Consider the following 16,080-nt stretch of genomic DNA (forward strand, 5'->3'; position numbering starts at 1 on the left):
TGGGTTGACAATGTCATTCATCGTTGTCTCACCCATTCATTGTATTCTTGCACCCTTCCAATGGATCCATCATCCACACATCATACCCTTTATGCCGATGGTGCGAGTCACTTCTCCAGGAATCTAACCTTGGTATCTTGGGCCATTTTCACCCCCTTTCATTTGTTAGTCCACTCCAACAGCGTTTGCATAGGATCTGCCATCAATAACTTTGTTGAATATGATGTTGTGATAGGTTTTTTAGCTGATGCTCTTGATTGTCTCATCCTTTGCCTTCATGTTTGTCTTGATTCCTTGCTACTTGTCATGCAATTGAATGGCATTTATCATGTGTGTAATCTCATCTTATTTAGAAAATATCTACGAGTTAAGCTTTTGGCATGTGAATTTACATCCATTACATTCAGTCATGTTCCTAGAGCATAAAATCACTTTGTAGATACCATTGCAAATAACATTCTAGATTGGAATTTATCACATGCATATACGAGAAGACATCCATAGCATAAACAAATGGAGAACCACAATCATTGCAAAATATGCATAACCATATTATGTATCATAATATCCAACATATAGTGTTTGGAGTCCACTACTCTAAATACATCCTACATGCCCATAACATGTTACCACAAACCAAAAATGGAGACCCACATGTGTCTATTCCTAATCATTATCATCTGGAGGCTCCTGAGCCAATGGCTCCATCCCACTAGCCCGTAAGTCTCGAACTGCCTGACTGACCATAGCTATGCGGCCCATGATACCTCACCATTCCGAGGGAATACCAATGCACTCATTCATATATTAATCTTCTAACTCATGCCATCCGCACTCTGTCACCCCAATTAGTAGCACGTCAAAATTACGGTGGAGATCCTCCAGTAGAGAATCAACACCTGATCTCTGATGTGATGTTGAACCACCCCAATCTGTGGTCTAGGTGTTGTAGCTCACCCTGTATATCATGTCAGCTTCACGAGTGCTATATCTACATACCACAAAGTTTGGAAGTTAGTACCACATACATATATTTTCTAAAATTTACATGTGATCAAAATATAACAACTTTCACTTACCATCCAGACCCCATGCTTGTCATGGTGGAAGTGGCAAGTCAAAATCTCCCTGATAGTTCATTCATCTATATGGATAGTTATCTATGTATAGTGGCATCTGGTTCCAATGTGCAAAGAACTCAGGTCAGAAAACTCGCCCGAATCCCCCTCCTCCACCTCGTCATAGTAGCTTCCCCCAACGATGCATATTAGGCTCTTGTGGGTCCCCATCACAGATCTGTACATGTGGTCAGACCATCAGGATTTTATAAAAGAAGAATGAGCACACAATTTTCCCAAATGAACATTTATCAATGGTCCGTCGCCTGCATAGTTTCAGTTGTCGTTTCAACGAAGAAAACATCATATAGGCCCACCTATAGTATGTCCCTACCAGTACACTCTACAAAAGCATCATCTTCCCCCCAATGATGTGATGAAAGGCATGACTACCCAAGATTTGCAACAATACTGCGGCTATAGCCCATGTCTCAAGCCTCTCTAAGTCATTAATCTGAATGGTTGTGCCCTTTACACTAACACTAGGTCTGCAATGACAATCCACAAACTCTCCTATATGTATCCCACGAGGAAGCACTGGATGTATCTCCCATACCACCCCCAAGGGGGGAAATCCTATCAAAAAGTATATGTCCTGGATAGTGATCTTGATCATGTTCCCTTGTACCACAAAGGCATCCTAATATGGGTCCGAATAACTCACAATCCTCGACAACAAGGGCTCACCAACCCTCATCAATGGGTTCTCCAAGAACTTCAACACCCCATACTATAGTAGAACCCCTCTTACTCCTCGGTTCATTCTCACCACAACACCTTTAACTCTACCATACATGCGACATACCACTATGTTTTCTCAGTTAAGAGTCAAAGGCATACATTTCTAGTTCAAAGCTTCATCTCAACAGAGACTCCCCATCCTACTTTTCCCCTCATCCCAAAACGCAGTATTTTCCTTGAAAACTACACTGGATGCATTTATTGGCCTAATTTCTACATTCTAGAATGCATAATAGGGTCCAAAAACTGCATTATGACCGTGAGGAAGAGCAGGGATTTCCCCTAGTGAGTTGCAACCCTAATATGAAAATCTAAACCACCAAAATTTATGAGTAAGGTTAGGCCACCTACCTCCAATTTGCAGATCCTAATTCCAACAGTCAGTTTGTCCACTACGATCTCCACATGATTTAGGGTGTTCTCCTTCTCTCCAAATTCTCCAACCGATCATTATGTAAATGAATTGGCTTTGGGGGGAATAATCCCTTTTATAGGAAAAAAACCTAGTTTTTCCATTGCCCATTGTGACCAAATCGTAGCTCGATTTGATGAACCGTCAACACCATTGGAAATCTCTCTCCAGGTTCTCTAATGGGTCTCCCTTTGTTTTTGGTAATTTGACACTTCACCAAGAATCCATTTTTTCCATGAGGTCTCACTTTGTTGCCTAGTAAAATCAAATTTCTTCATTTGAGCTATTCGTACTATGGTACCACTTTACCTATGCATTGGTTGACTCACCTGTCGATTTTCATCATGAATAACCATTATTTACTCATGTTTTTATGGTCCCCTCTAGGCCTCCCCCATGTGGCATCATCATTGGGTCACCCTTGTTCAGAGCATCATAGATGAGTCGCCCTTACATCTATGGAGTATGTTTTGAGTCCCTTGACTCTAGTTACAATTTCCATACATATTTGTGTCGCATTCATCCCATCATGCTCATATTTAGCCTCTAGCTACAATGCTCTATCTTTGAAAAGCCCATGTCTGAGTAATTCACCAACCCCTCTGGAATTGAGTCAGTCGCTACCAGGTCAACCATGTATATTATGCTCTAACAAGGAAAGTATTCAGTCTGCCACTCATCTTGTTTCCTTGCATAATCATCCCCGGTGTCAGTCCATCAATCACTTTACTATGATCCCTCATTCCTTTGTTGAGGATTCCTCATTTCTTTAACTATGGAGGGCTCTCTTTTGTTGAATTCAACACATTTATTCTAGAAGTGTGGTCTAGAGGGCAGTATACCTTGGTTCCAACTTTCATCTTTGTTCAGTGCCTCAGATCAAGCAAAGGGAATCATCATTTCCCCTTGACTTGGTTGTTTATCACGTGCTCGACGTCATCTCATTATCGCATGATTGAGAATCGTACACTTGATGGTCTGGTGATCCAAACGATTGTACTAGTGATCCCCAGGTGTGTGAGATGTTCCAGACCTCATTAGGGGGTGGCCCTTCAGGTAGCCCCCCACATGATTGGATGTATGCAGATGTTGATATAGCCTCATATGTCATTCTGTAGATGTGATGGGTTCAGTTTCATCTATTTGCAGCACCCACAACATACATGTCTCCTTCAAATGATCCATTCAGCTCTTCAGAGCCCTTTCCTATTCATCAAGTCTTCTTTGGTTGTGATACCCCCTCATCATGTCAGCTTGAGGGGCATTATGTCTCATGTACTCAAATGTTATTGTATTCAATCCTGGCCTATGTCTTTCCAGACACATTATGTATATGGGATTCATTATATTATTTTTTGGCCCACTGATGCCAGCATATCATGTACTTTGTAGCTCAGTCCCAAATTGTTGGGCTCACCATTATTCTTTGTACTCAGTTATCTCGGAGAGTATGGGTATGCCTCCCCTGCCTCATTTGAGACCGTGTACTCCAAAATAAAAGGATACTTATATCAGTTTAATAGGTCTCACCCCCTCCATTCCTCTGCCCTTCCTTGCATTGCTTCAATTGTATCTCTCTCTCTCTCTCTCTCTCTCTCTCTCTCTCTCTCTCTCTCTAAAGTGTCTTGTGGAAGTGTAACCTACAACGTATTTCAATCATATGATTTTCTCCTAACACTCATACATTAGGGGGAAATATTTTATTACCAAAAAAATATCACCTAGCCATTTCTAACTAGGTGGATCAAAATACACCATGTGGGATTAATTTTTCCATAGTAAAATCACTTTCACCATGGGAAATAATTTAGTAAACTATTTTTATTAAATTATTTCTGATTAAAATTAAAAAACCCCATGAGAATAATTGAATAAATCATTATTTATTTAATTTTCTCTAGGAATAATTATTAAATCATTATCTGATAATTATTCCTTGTCACATTTGACTGAATCACCTAGGAATAATTAAATAAATCACTAAGTATTTATTATTCCTTAATTCTATTATTGGAACAATCATTAAATCACTATTTATAATCATTTCAATTTCACACCATTCTTAATCCTCACAAAAATAATTAATAAATCATTTTATTTGTTAATTATTTATAAACAAAGATATTTGACCATTTTGAATATCTTTTCCCTCACCAAAAAATATAATAAAGTATTCATAATGGTTAGATCTTGATCTGGTCAATATTATTTTATTATTTTCCATTTTTGAGATCAACCCAATAATTTGTTATAAATAAGAGGGTTTTCCATTCATTCTTCAACATGATCAGTATTATCGTCACCACTATTGTCTTCTTGCATTCGATCTCCCACTACAGTTCTACATATTGTTTTGGGTTTTTCAAATATTGAGAGTGAAAATCGATCATTGAAGCATCAAGGACATCAAAGGACCTGTCCCACAGAGGGGGATTTGTAGACCCTTTTGTAGATCACCTTCACCAAGTGTTACCAATAGATATTATTTTCATTTAAAAGTATTTCCATATTGGGTTATTACATTGGATTTCTGTTGTTGTTTTCTTTTTTGGATCACATATATCCTTTTATTATATTTTTTTCTCATTTTATTATTTCATATATGAAGCATAAGCAACCACAAATTGTTGTTAGGGTCACTTGTCACCAGTGACTTAAGTGAAGTGTTTTTGGTACACCTTCCAAAAAATTTCACACTAACATATCTCTTCTAAGGTTAACATTTATGCTTGCATCATATATGACTTGAGTTCTAACTACCAAAAACAAAACCAATGTTGAAATCTAGTGAATAACATGCATTGTTACCAATAGACAGAATTCAAGCAATTATACAACAACAATAATAAAGAGATACGAGAACACAGTGATGGGGAGATATCCAATCCGCACAAAGATATATTCTTATTACGTATCGAATTATCCATTACATTTCTATATAGACAAATATATATAGACTAGCGAAACAATTACGAAAATTTAACTATCCAACTGACTATGCTACTTAAATCACCATTAGTTAACATTACATTCCAACAAAGACTATCAACTTGACCGGGGCTAGTCAATGGGGCCAACAACCTTTTTTTCTATCTGACTAGTATGTCAAGCTAATAGCTCCTCCAACAGATATGATGGTAAAATTTCAATCCTCGATGAACCTCTTCATAACTTGTCTCAATTGAATTTTAATGGTGAGGGTGATTTTCTCTATTTTTGTGAATTTTATGAAATCAAATGTGAAGATGTTGCTTGTGTGCTTTTCTTCCTCACCCTTGAAGGTCGAGTTAACCAATGGTGCCATACATTTCCATCTTCTTCCATCCATTCATTTGATCAATTGCTCAAGGAGCTTCATTTAAAATTTGATAGGCATGATTAACAAGATGTCCTTAAAATAATTAATCAAATAAGAATGAAATCTAATGAATCAATTGAGGATTTTTCTAATCGATTCCTTCACCTTTGTTATGAATTTCCTAGAGAAGATACAGATTGGGATTTCTTTAAACAAAAGTTTGAGAATTAGGTTCATATTTATTTACATGGGAAGTCTCAACCCTCTAATGATTTAACTCTCCCAACTTTTGAAATACATGAGACACCACTAATTTCAGAGGAGGAACCTACTTTTCCTTTCATTCCTTGTCCTCCTCCTTTTTCCGTGCCTTGTGTTGAACCTATTCAAACCATAAAATATGAAAATCAAATTCTTGATCTGTCTCTTCAACCTTCATCCACATTTCATGATTCAGATCCAATGGAGTAAACCTTGGAATGGTTCATGGAACTTAGGGTGAAAACTAATCCTTCCATTCCTCAAGATGATATTAACATTCTTAACCTAAATATTGAATCTGGTTCCACTGAAAGTATTACTTCTTCAAGGGACATCTGTCATCCTCTATCATCTACATGCCATGACTCTTTGTACCTTGATTCACTTGATCAATCTTCTCCACCAAATAGTTCTTCACACTATATTGATTTTCAAGTTGTTGGTTCAAATTTGATCAAATACAAGGTGGTCATATTACACAGGGAGAGGCGCAGAAAGGTGAATATAATTTTGAACTCTCTTGCCTCTTTCAAAAACCTCTATTTAAAGATGTTGTTCTTTGACTCTTGGATGATTTTCAATCTACTAATATCGATAGTCAATCAAATGAAGTTAATTTACTTAATCAATCTATAGTCTTGGGAAAAAATCATTCTGATGATGATGAATTCCCAAGTGCACCACTTGATCTTTCAGTTTCTCAAGAATATTTTGATTTGAATGAATTAGATCTAGAACCCTATTCAAACAAATAATGTGTTCTTATGGAAACACCCTCTTCATCTCACTATCCCTTATGCTATACCATTTGTAATGCATCAACCTGCGATGAAGATACTCCATGCTCTTTAAGTTATTCATCTGATGAGTTAAATTCTCAATTGACACATGGTAGTGAGGTTATCCATGATGAAAACGGAAATAATCAAATCATTGAGTATCCATTCTACCCCTTATCATTTCTAGTTTTTCATGAAGAAAATTATTCTGTCCAATTTACTCATGAAATTTGCCCACTATATTCATCCTTGCACGTGCATTTAGAAGAATCTTTAGACTCAAGTAATCTGGTTGTTGAGGTTGTAAAATTTGGTCAAATCAGTGATAGAGATGGCTTCCATCCAGTTAATAGTGGTCCTATTGAAATTACTAGTAGTAGCTATCCACACAGCATGCATGATCTGATTCAATCTTTAAAATGTGATTTTACAATCCTTGAAAGTTCCGGGACTTTTTAAGAAGTCGAGGCACTTCAACTCCCATTGATGGTTATGTCAGGATCTCATGACTCTAGTGAGATCCCCAAACTAAGTCATATCTATTTTTTCTTGCAAAATTCTTTTCCTTGCATGGTTTCACTGGATGTAAATTCCTTCTTTATAGATGTTTTGTATTTCGAAAATAGTCTTTCGCACTTTCAAATTTCGGTTTCTAATCGAATTGAAGATTTATTTTAGTTGTTTCATCTCCATGCACGGCTCTTGTACTCAAATTGGGTTTTGAGTGTATATATCTCATAGAATCATGGAACTATGAATTTGATCATTTCAAAGATTATCTTTGGCCAAAGGAATCACGTCTATCAGATCCTTTTCAGAATAGTCAGCTCCTGGTTTTTCTTGTGAATGTTATACTCCTAATATTTTTTTCATCGCACCTAAAATCCTCTTGAGTGCTAGTGAATGCATGAGTTATTTGGTGAATCAAATTCTTCTTCACTCATTGTATCCTGACTAGTTTCATGTGTTTTCTATATTGGCATTCCTTTTCACTTCTTTCGACAATTATGATGCTAGTGTAATGTGTAACCAGTTACAAGGAAATGGTTTGTCATATTTATCATGCGAGGGAGATGATTATATTGTTCAAGGAATTTGTAAATATGTTCAAATAGATCTATCTTTGTTGTCTACTAACCAATAATATCATGCCACAATTTGTCCATATGATCATAATATTAACTATTATTTGATTTATCATTTTCCCACCAGTATATCTGATGACAATTGTTTCACGTTGATTGATATTTACGACTTATCTCACTATTTGGGTACTTGTCAATCAGTTGAGGAACTTTAGCCTTTGTTGATGGTTATGTAAGGCCCTCACTATCTTGACAAGCCATCTAAATATTATCAGTTCCATTTTCCCTTACAATATTCTCATCCTGATCCTGCACTTTTAATTGAAAATTCATATTTTCAAAGATTTCAGGGTTCTCAAGAGGATTGCTAGAAATTTCATGATCCAATCACTGAATAGTTGGAGAAATATTACCTAGCAAGCTCCATCACAAATAACAAGCTTCAATATTTTCTCATGTTCTCTAAGGAGGGTAGTACAGATGAATATGCATTCATAAGAATCTTATGAGGTTTTTTTGATTATGGTTTACATCAAAAAGGTAATATTACAAATTGGTTAGAAGTGGTGGCTATGACATATCTTTATGCTGACAAGCAAGAGCTTCAATTTGTTGTGCAAGTTATTCAAACTCTTATATTTTCTATCGCACATTGTTTTATATTTGTTTTAATTGTTCATATCTTTGTGTATGCAGGTTAGAAGCAACTATGGTTGATAAATTGGAAATTTCATTATACTTTACTCTAACCTTATAGTTGGTTAGGTTAGGAGTAGGTCTAGCTACATTCTAGTCTTCCCTTGCACACACATCCTGCACTCGTTCTCTATAGTTTTTCTTGTGTTTTCTTACTTTTGTCTCAAATCTTCTTTTCTATTTAGCCTCCATTTTCTTTTTCCTTTTGATTTTGTTTCCTTGTTGTTCCTTTTCTCTTATTTTGAGTTTTTTTTAATAAGACTTTGCATGAAGGATGTTCCCTTTGGCTCGAAAGACAATGTGGAAAAATCTAAAAAGGGAAATAATGACAATGAACGATGCTTGGGTTATCTATTATCATGTTTTCTATCTTAGGTTTATATATTTCGATCAATGACGTTTTAATGGAAAATATGATCCTTTCATAAGGAAATATTTGTGTAGAACCACGATGCCCATATCTATTTTAGCATCCTCATTTCTAAGCTTGGTGTTGTAATGTTTCAGTGTATTGCAATCTGATCCAATCAAGTAAAGAAGGAAAAGGGGAAAATATTAAAGAGAACACACATAGAGGATTTATATGTGCTTCTTTGAAGGAATAACCTCTTCTTCTCTTAATAAGTCAAGATCCCTCTTCCACTCCATGAAATAAATAAGTTCCAAGGCACAATCCTATAAAAATAAATAAATAAAGGGTGAAAAAAGAGAAAGGCTTCCTGCGTAGGGAGGTGAAGCAAGTAACTTCGATGGGGTACTGTCCAAGTTTGTTGGCAACAAAGAAATGCTTGTGTTCCTATAGTGATTATGCTGGGATACTGTCTAGGCTTGCTGGCAGCAGAGCAACACTAGAGATGAAAACTCATACTCTGAATATCTTAAGCTTGTGAATTACATTACCCTTCTCCTGAATTGAAACATTGTGATATGGCTAGCATTATGAATGTGTTCGACCGAGAAAGATATGAACATGACTATATCTATAACTGGTTTGAGTGGGGAAGCCAAAGTAATCTTCATGATGAATCAATACTTCCTGTGAAACTAGACCCTGTGCATAAAGTTAGACCAAGTCAGAGAAGTTGGAGTTCTACTAGTGTGTCACCAAGTATTATTGTTGCGAAAAAAACCCTCCAAAATTTGGTCTACACTTGAATTTTGGGGCCTACTATGGATCTTGTGATCATTCATTCCATAGTCATTTTATGATCGATTGGTTCATCGTTGCACACACATGCTTAGTCTGCAACAAGTTCATGAGAAAATTATTTTGTCCAAGCTCGAACATGCATAGCACAAGCCCATCAAGATAGTTTATATGTAACGATCAACCTATGTCGACAGTCAGTGCACATTTTCATTGAAAATATCTCTCTTTTGGTTGTGATTGTACTTTTATTTCGGCGATTTTTTCAAGTTGTTGCTTTTGTGCACCTTCGCTTACATAAGCGTCACTTTCTTGGTACAATTATTTCTTTTTATTGTTTTCACTTTAATTTATGTCATTTTCATGTTATCTTTGCTCTAACATGTGTCATTTTCAATGTCGTTTGCATTTTGCAAGTGTTATTTGCACTTTCCTCTTACTGTGGCAAGTGTCGTCTTTTGGACATGGGGAGTGTCACATGTCACATAAGTAGAGCTATGGTTTGTTTGAAGGGGTAACTTTGGTGCCAATGAGTTATATTTATCATGTAGACATGTATTAGACTTATTCCCAAAGTTTTATGCATTGTCGCACAAGTGTTGTTATTTTCGTCGCAAAGTGTACCTTAAGTGTCGCACTTGGAGGAAGTTGTTGTGATGTCATCACATTGAGGGGATCATGATGTTCTTGTATTTTGAGAGGTTCATGTTGTGTCGTCGACTGTTCGGAGTGTGTGATCATGTTCAAGTTTTGTCCTTGCTCACTTGGACCATTAGGGGAATTTTGAGGTCTAAAATGGGTCTCCTAAGAAAAATGTACAACCAAAATAAAATTTATAAGAACCAATAGGATTCAATATGATGACATCAACCATGGGGGTTGATTCACCATTTTTGGAGTAAAAAAGTAAAAATATTAAAAAATAATAAAATAATAAAACTACTTTTTCAACTCGTATTTTCAACTTATCTCCCTAATGTTTTAGTCAAATTTCGAGAAAGAGTACTCATTGGATGCAAAATTTAATTCCTCATCCAAGGAGTACCCATATTTCATACTTTTGACGGACCCTACTACATGAAAAAATGAGAAATACATGAAAAAATGTGATTGCAATCATGTTTTTCATGTATTTCTCATTTTTTGTGTTGCAGGGTCCATTGAAAGTATGCAACATGGGTACTCCTTGGATGATGAATCAAATTCTGCATCCAACGAGTGTTTCCACTCAAAATTTGAGTAAAATCATATGGAGATAAGTTGAAAATACGAGTTGAAAAAATAGTTATTTATTTTATCCCTCTAAAATTTGATGATGTGATGTAATATTATTTTATTATTTTAACTATTATTTAATAATTTCCTTAGGAGGCCCATTTTAGACCTCAAAATTGTTGGAAATAATATTGAGAGGGAGGGTGAATCAGTATTATCAGATCAATAATTTAATTTCCCAAACATATTTGTATACGCTACTTCAGCTAAGTGAACTAGCGTGTATACACGACTATACTTAAAGCAAACAGCATATATGCAGAGAACTTTTGATTTACCCAATTTATCATGCATTGAACTTTAACCAGTATATCAAAGATTTATTAGACAGTGCAGTAAAAGCAGAATAAAGCATCACACATAAGCAACACACATGAACACCAAGATATAAGGTGGAAACCCAATGTGGTTGAAAACCACCTGCTGATGTTGTCTCTGTCTTCTTTTAATAATAAGAAAATCTGATTAAAATCTTGTACTAGTACAAACTTATACCAGTACACAAGCTCCTACCTGTAGAAGGTTACAACCTTCTCTCGTTCTCCAGCTTCTACTGCAAGGGAGCTAGAACCCCCTAACTCTTGTACTAGCCGATATGTTTACTAGTACGTAGGTGGCGACCTACAGAAGGCTATGACCTTCTTTCTTCCTCCAAGGACCACGTTTCATAAATTTTCAGACTGGATCCATCAACAACATCATAACTGAAATTCAATCATCAAATACATCTGCATCAACCAATCATTGAGACTCAATCATCACTTTTTGAACCAACCACAACCGAATCAATCAATCACTTTGACAACCCATTTTTAAATCACAATCAATCTGATCATTCAGAATATTGTCACTAGAATAGAGGAACCAGAACCTAGAACTATACAACAGCAAACAAAAACAACTGAAACATACTTTATAAGGTATACGCTATTTCCATGTGTCAAACCTGCGTGTATACGCACTTTTCAAAAATCCAACCAACGTATACATCTGCAAATATTAATTCATAATTCTGCAGCTATTCCAGACTTCAGTTATACCTAGATCATAATATTTACCAAATAACACATACATCAGTGTTCAAATCTAGACTATACATGATTAAACCACATAAAGATAATTCATTTCAAGCCTTAAGATCTCGATCCATCATTAGATCTTATCCTTCATCAACCGCTAAGGTTCATCCCTGGTTCAGATCAAGCATAGCTCCATAAGCCAATAACGTGCATACTAGATCTCACACTTCATCAGATATTCAATACTTGCACACTTGGCAAAATGATCTTCTCCTCTTTTTATAGTTTTAGGCCTTTCTCAATACCATGGACCAAAACCACTTAGGACCAATACCTTGGACCAAATACCTAGGGTCAATACCTCGAACCAGATACCTTGGACCAATACCATGGATTAAAATACCAAGGACCAAATACTTCAGACCAAAAACTTGATTTTCCAAGGTATACGCGCTTTTCCTTCTGTGAAAGTGTGTGTGTACATATACGCTACTTGTGGTCAGTGAACCTGCGTGTATATGCAGCTTGGTCAAGGTGAGCCTGCGTATACCTCTCTTTCTTCATTCTGTGTAGTCTGATCTGTAATCCTTTGTTGTTAACCTATTGTACTGTGATCTTTCATCTGAGTGAGTTTCCATCAAGGACAACACCTGTATCATAATGGCAACAATCTCCCCCTTTGGACTTGATGGCAACAACAACACCAAGTTTCTCTCCCCCTTTGACATCAAGGGCAAAGGTTCATGCTCCCCCTTTGATGGACATGCTTCCCATGAGTACATGTTGAATTCTCTGATGTACTAATGGAGCTCCCATGATTGAGTCCATGCTCCCCCTGAGCACAAGCAAATTCTGCAAAACGATTTTCTAAAAGAATAACATGACTCTATACATACATCACCAATGACCTTCCTATCACCAATGACTCATACATACATCCATCTCCCAACCAAGTGGGGATATACCAATTGTTTATACATGACAAAAACAAGAAATATTACATCATCCATCCCATGTAAAGTGGGGATATAAATTACATCATTTGTCCAAGAGGACCCATTAAAATGTATGAGAAGACATATCACACCCTAGACTTTTACATGACTTGAGTATCCAATGGTATAAATATCTAAAGCCATAGTTGGACTCAACAACCATAGTGCCAACAATGTTGAATGTACGTGAAGGCTAATGCTTCCCCTGAACCGGTTCTACCTGTGCATTGTTAACAGGTCAAAGATCAAGGCATCTTTGTTAGTCAAATAAAATTAATGAATAGAGTATATCACCAATATCAGTCAGAGCACCCATATCAGAGCCCGCCCCACTATTTTTCTTGCCTGAAAAACATATATGCTCCTTGACCCACAGAAACCCGCGTGTGTATGCGACTTCACTTTAGGAAACACGCATATAATCACCTTTTTCTGAAGAAAAAAAATTGATTTAACAGTAGGATGATGCAACAAATACTCCCAGCTTTCGTCTGAGATATTCAAATGTATCTCTGGGCAGTGGTTTAGTGAATATATCAACAACTTGTTCTTTGGAGAGAACATATTCCAATTTGAACTTTTGTGCAAGCACTTGTTCACGTAGAAAATGGTATTTGATGGATATGTGCTTGGTCTTGGAGTGCATGACTGGATTCTTTGAGATACTGATGGCACTTGTATTATCACATAGAATGGAGATGGGTGGAGTGCATCTGATCTGATTGTCTTGAAATGTTTGCATCATTCAAGTAGTTGTGTGTAGCAAGATGCAGCAGCCACATATTCTGCTTTAGTTGTAGATAACGCAATTGAACTTTGTTTCTTGCTGAACCAAGCCACTAACCTAGAACCCATATAGAATGCACCACCACTAGTGCTTTTTCTGTCATCAACACTTCCTACACAATCTCCATCTGTATATGCATGAAGAGTAAGATCTGTATCTCTAGGATACCATAAACCAAAGTTCTGTGTTCCTTGAAGATATTTGAAAATCCTTTTGACTACCTGAAAATGTGAGTCCTTTGGATTTGCTTGGAATCTTCCAACTATTCCTATTGCATGCATGATATCAGGTCGGGTACCTGTTAGATAAAGCAGACTGCCAATCATGGATCTGTAAGTTGGTTGATGTACTGCTACTGATTCATCATTTGAGCTGAGACTGCATCCTGTTACCATTGGGGTACATACCAGTTTAGAATCTTCCATGTCGTACTTTTTCAAGATTTATTTGAGATATTTGGTTTGTGAAAGAAAAATACCATCTTTATTTTGTTGAACTTGTAGATTAAGAAAATAGGTAAGTTCACCAAGCAAGGACATTTCAAATTGTTGCTGCATTACTGAAGAAAAATTATGACTCATGGATTCTTCATTGCTACCAAAAATGATATCATCAACATAAACAACAATTATTAGCAATTTATTAGTGTCAATCTTTGTATATAGATTTCTATCTGCTGACCCTTTTGAAAAACTTTGTTGGTGTAGATATTTGTCAAGGCAGTAATACCAGGCCCTTTGAGCCTATTTTAGACCATAGAGAGCCTTTCTGAGTTTGCATACAAGTTTTGAATCATTTCCAAGAATGAATCCTTCTGGTTATTCAATATAGACTTCTTCTTCTAAATCTCCATTAAGGAAAGTAGATTTTACATCCATTTGGTATACTTTGAATTTCTGAAAGCTAGAAAGAGCAAGAAACATCCTTATGTCTTCAAGTCTAGCAACAGGTGCAAGAGTTTCTTCAAAATCTATACCTTCTTGTTGAGCATACCCTTTACAAACAAGTCTAGCCTTGTTTCTAATAACTTATCCATTTTTATTCAACTTGTTTTTTAATATCCATTTAGTTCCTATGATATTTTTATCATGAGGTCTAGGAACTAATTCCCAAGTATTATTCTTTTCAATCTGCTCAAGTTCTTCATTCATGGGCTTGACCCAACATTCATCTTTGCATGCTTCATTTACATTTCGAGGTTCGGTGGAGAATAGTAATGCTAGATAGCTTGAGGTTTCTGTAATAGTTCTTCTTTCCTGTACACCTGCCTCTTTTTCCCCGAAAATTTGAGTTTCTAGATGATTTTTCTTAACATACCTGGACAGAGTCTTTTCTTCTACCGTTATCTCTTCTTCTGGTGCTTCATTGGTTTCTTCTTCAGAATCATTGTGATTTGATGTGGGAAAATAATCCCCATCTTCTTCATTGTCATAATCTTCGGTTTTTATCTGTTTTGGATTTTTGCATGCTTCATCAACTACAACATCAATACTTTCAACAATTTTCCCAAGTCTTTTGTTATAACATTTATATCCTTTACTTCGGGAAGAGTAACCAAGAAGAATACCTTCATCTACTCTGGGCTCAAACTTACCAAGTTTTTGATCAGTCCTTTTGATATAACATTTGCTTCCAAAAACTTTAAAGTATTTTACCGTAGGAGTCTTACCATACCAAAGCTCATGTGGAGTTTGAGTGCTATTTACCCGAACATTTGCTTGGTTGAGAATAGTTATGGCGGTGAATACAGCTTCACCCCAGAAGGTTGCAGGAGTTCCAGAATCATCTAGCATAGCTCGAGCCATTTGTTGAACAATTATGTTCATTCTTTCTACCACTCCATTTTTCTTAGGAGTCCTTGCGGTGGAGAACTGACTTTTTATTCCATGTTGTTCACAAAAGTCAAAGAATTCATCCGAGGTAAATTCCCCTCCTCGATCAGATCTGAGGCATTTAATTTTGTGATCTGATTCATTTTCAACCAAAGCTTTGAAGGCTTTGAACTTTTCAAATGCTTCATCTTTATGCTTTAGAAGACCTATCCAACACATTCTAGAAAAATCATCAATGAACAAAATAAAGTATTCTTCTCCACGAGGTGAATTTTTCCTTGATGGTCCACATAAATCAGTATGAACAAGTTCAAGAGGCTTACTAGCTAACCCTTCTTTTTCAATGAAGTGAGATCTAGTTTGCTTACCGAATTGACATGGTTTGCATATTGTATTTTCAGGAATGCTGATATCTGGAAGATCATGAACAACCTAGAATCTACATGCTTTTCTTATTTGAGAAAAGCTTAGATGTCCCAATCTTCTATGCCATAGCCAATTTTCATCATTTTTGCTTAGGTAGCACTGTTGTTGTCCTCCCTTGAGTATGTATAAGTTGTTTGGAGTTCTTGTACTTTTGATCATAGTTTCTACTGTATCAAGCTCACGAACAATGCATCTGTTTGATTGAAACA

This window comes from Pinus tabuliformis, chromosome J, assembly GCF_031772625.1.
Source record: "Pinus tabuliformis cultivar Carrire ecotype Pingquan chromosome J, CPIR1, whole genome shotgun sequence".
In the NCBI taxonomy this organism is placed as follows: Eukaryota; Viridiplantae; Streptophyta; class Pinopsida; order Pinales; family Pinaceae; genus Pinus; species Pinus tabuliformis.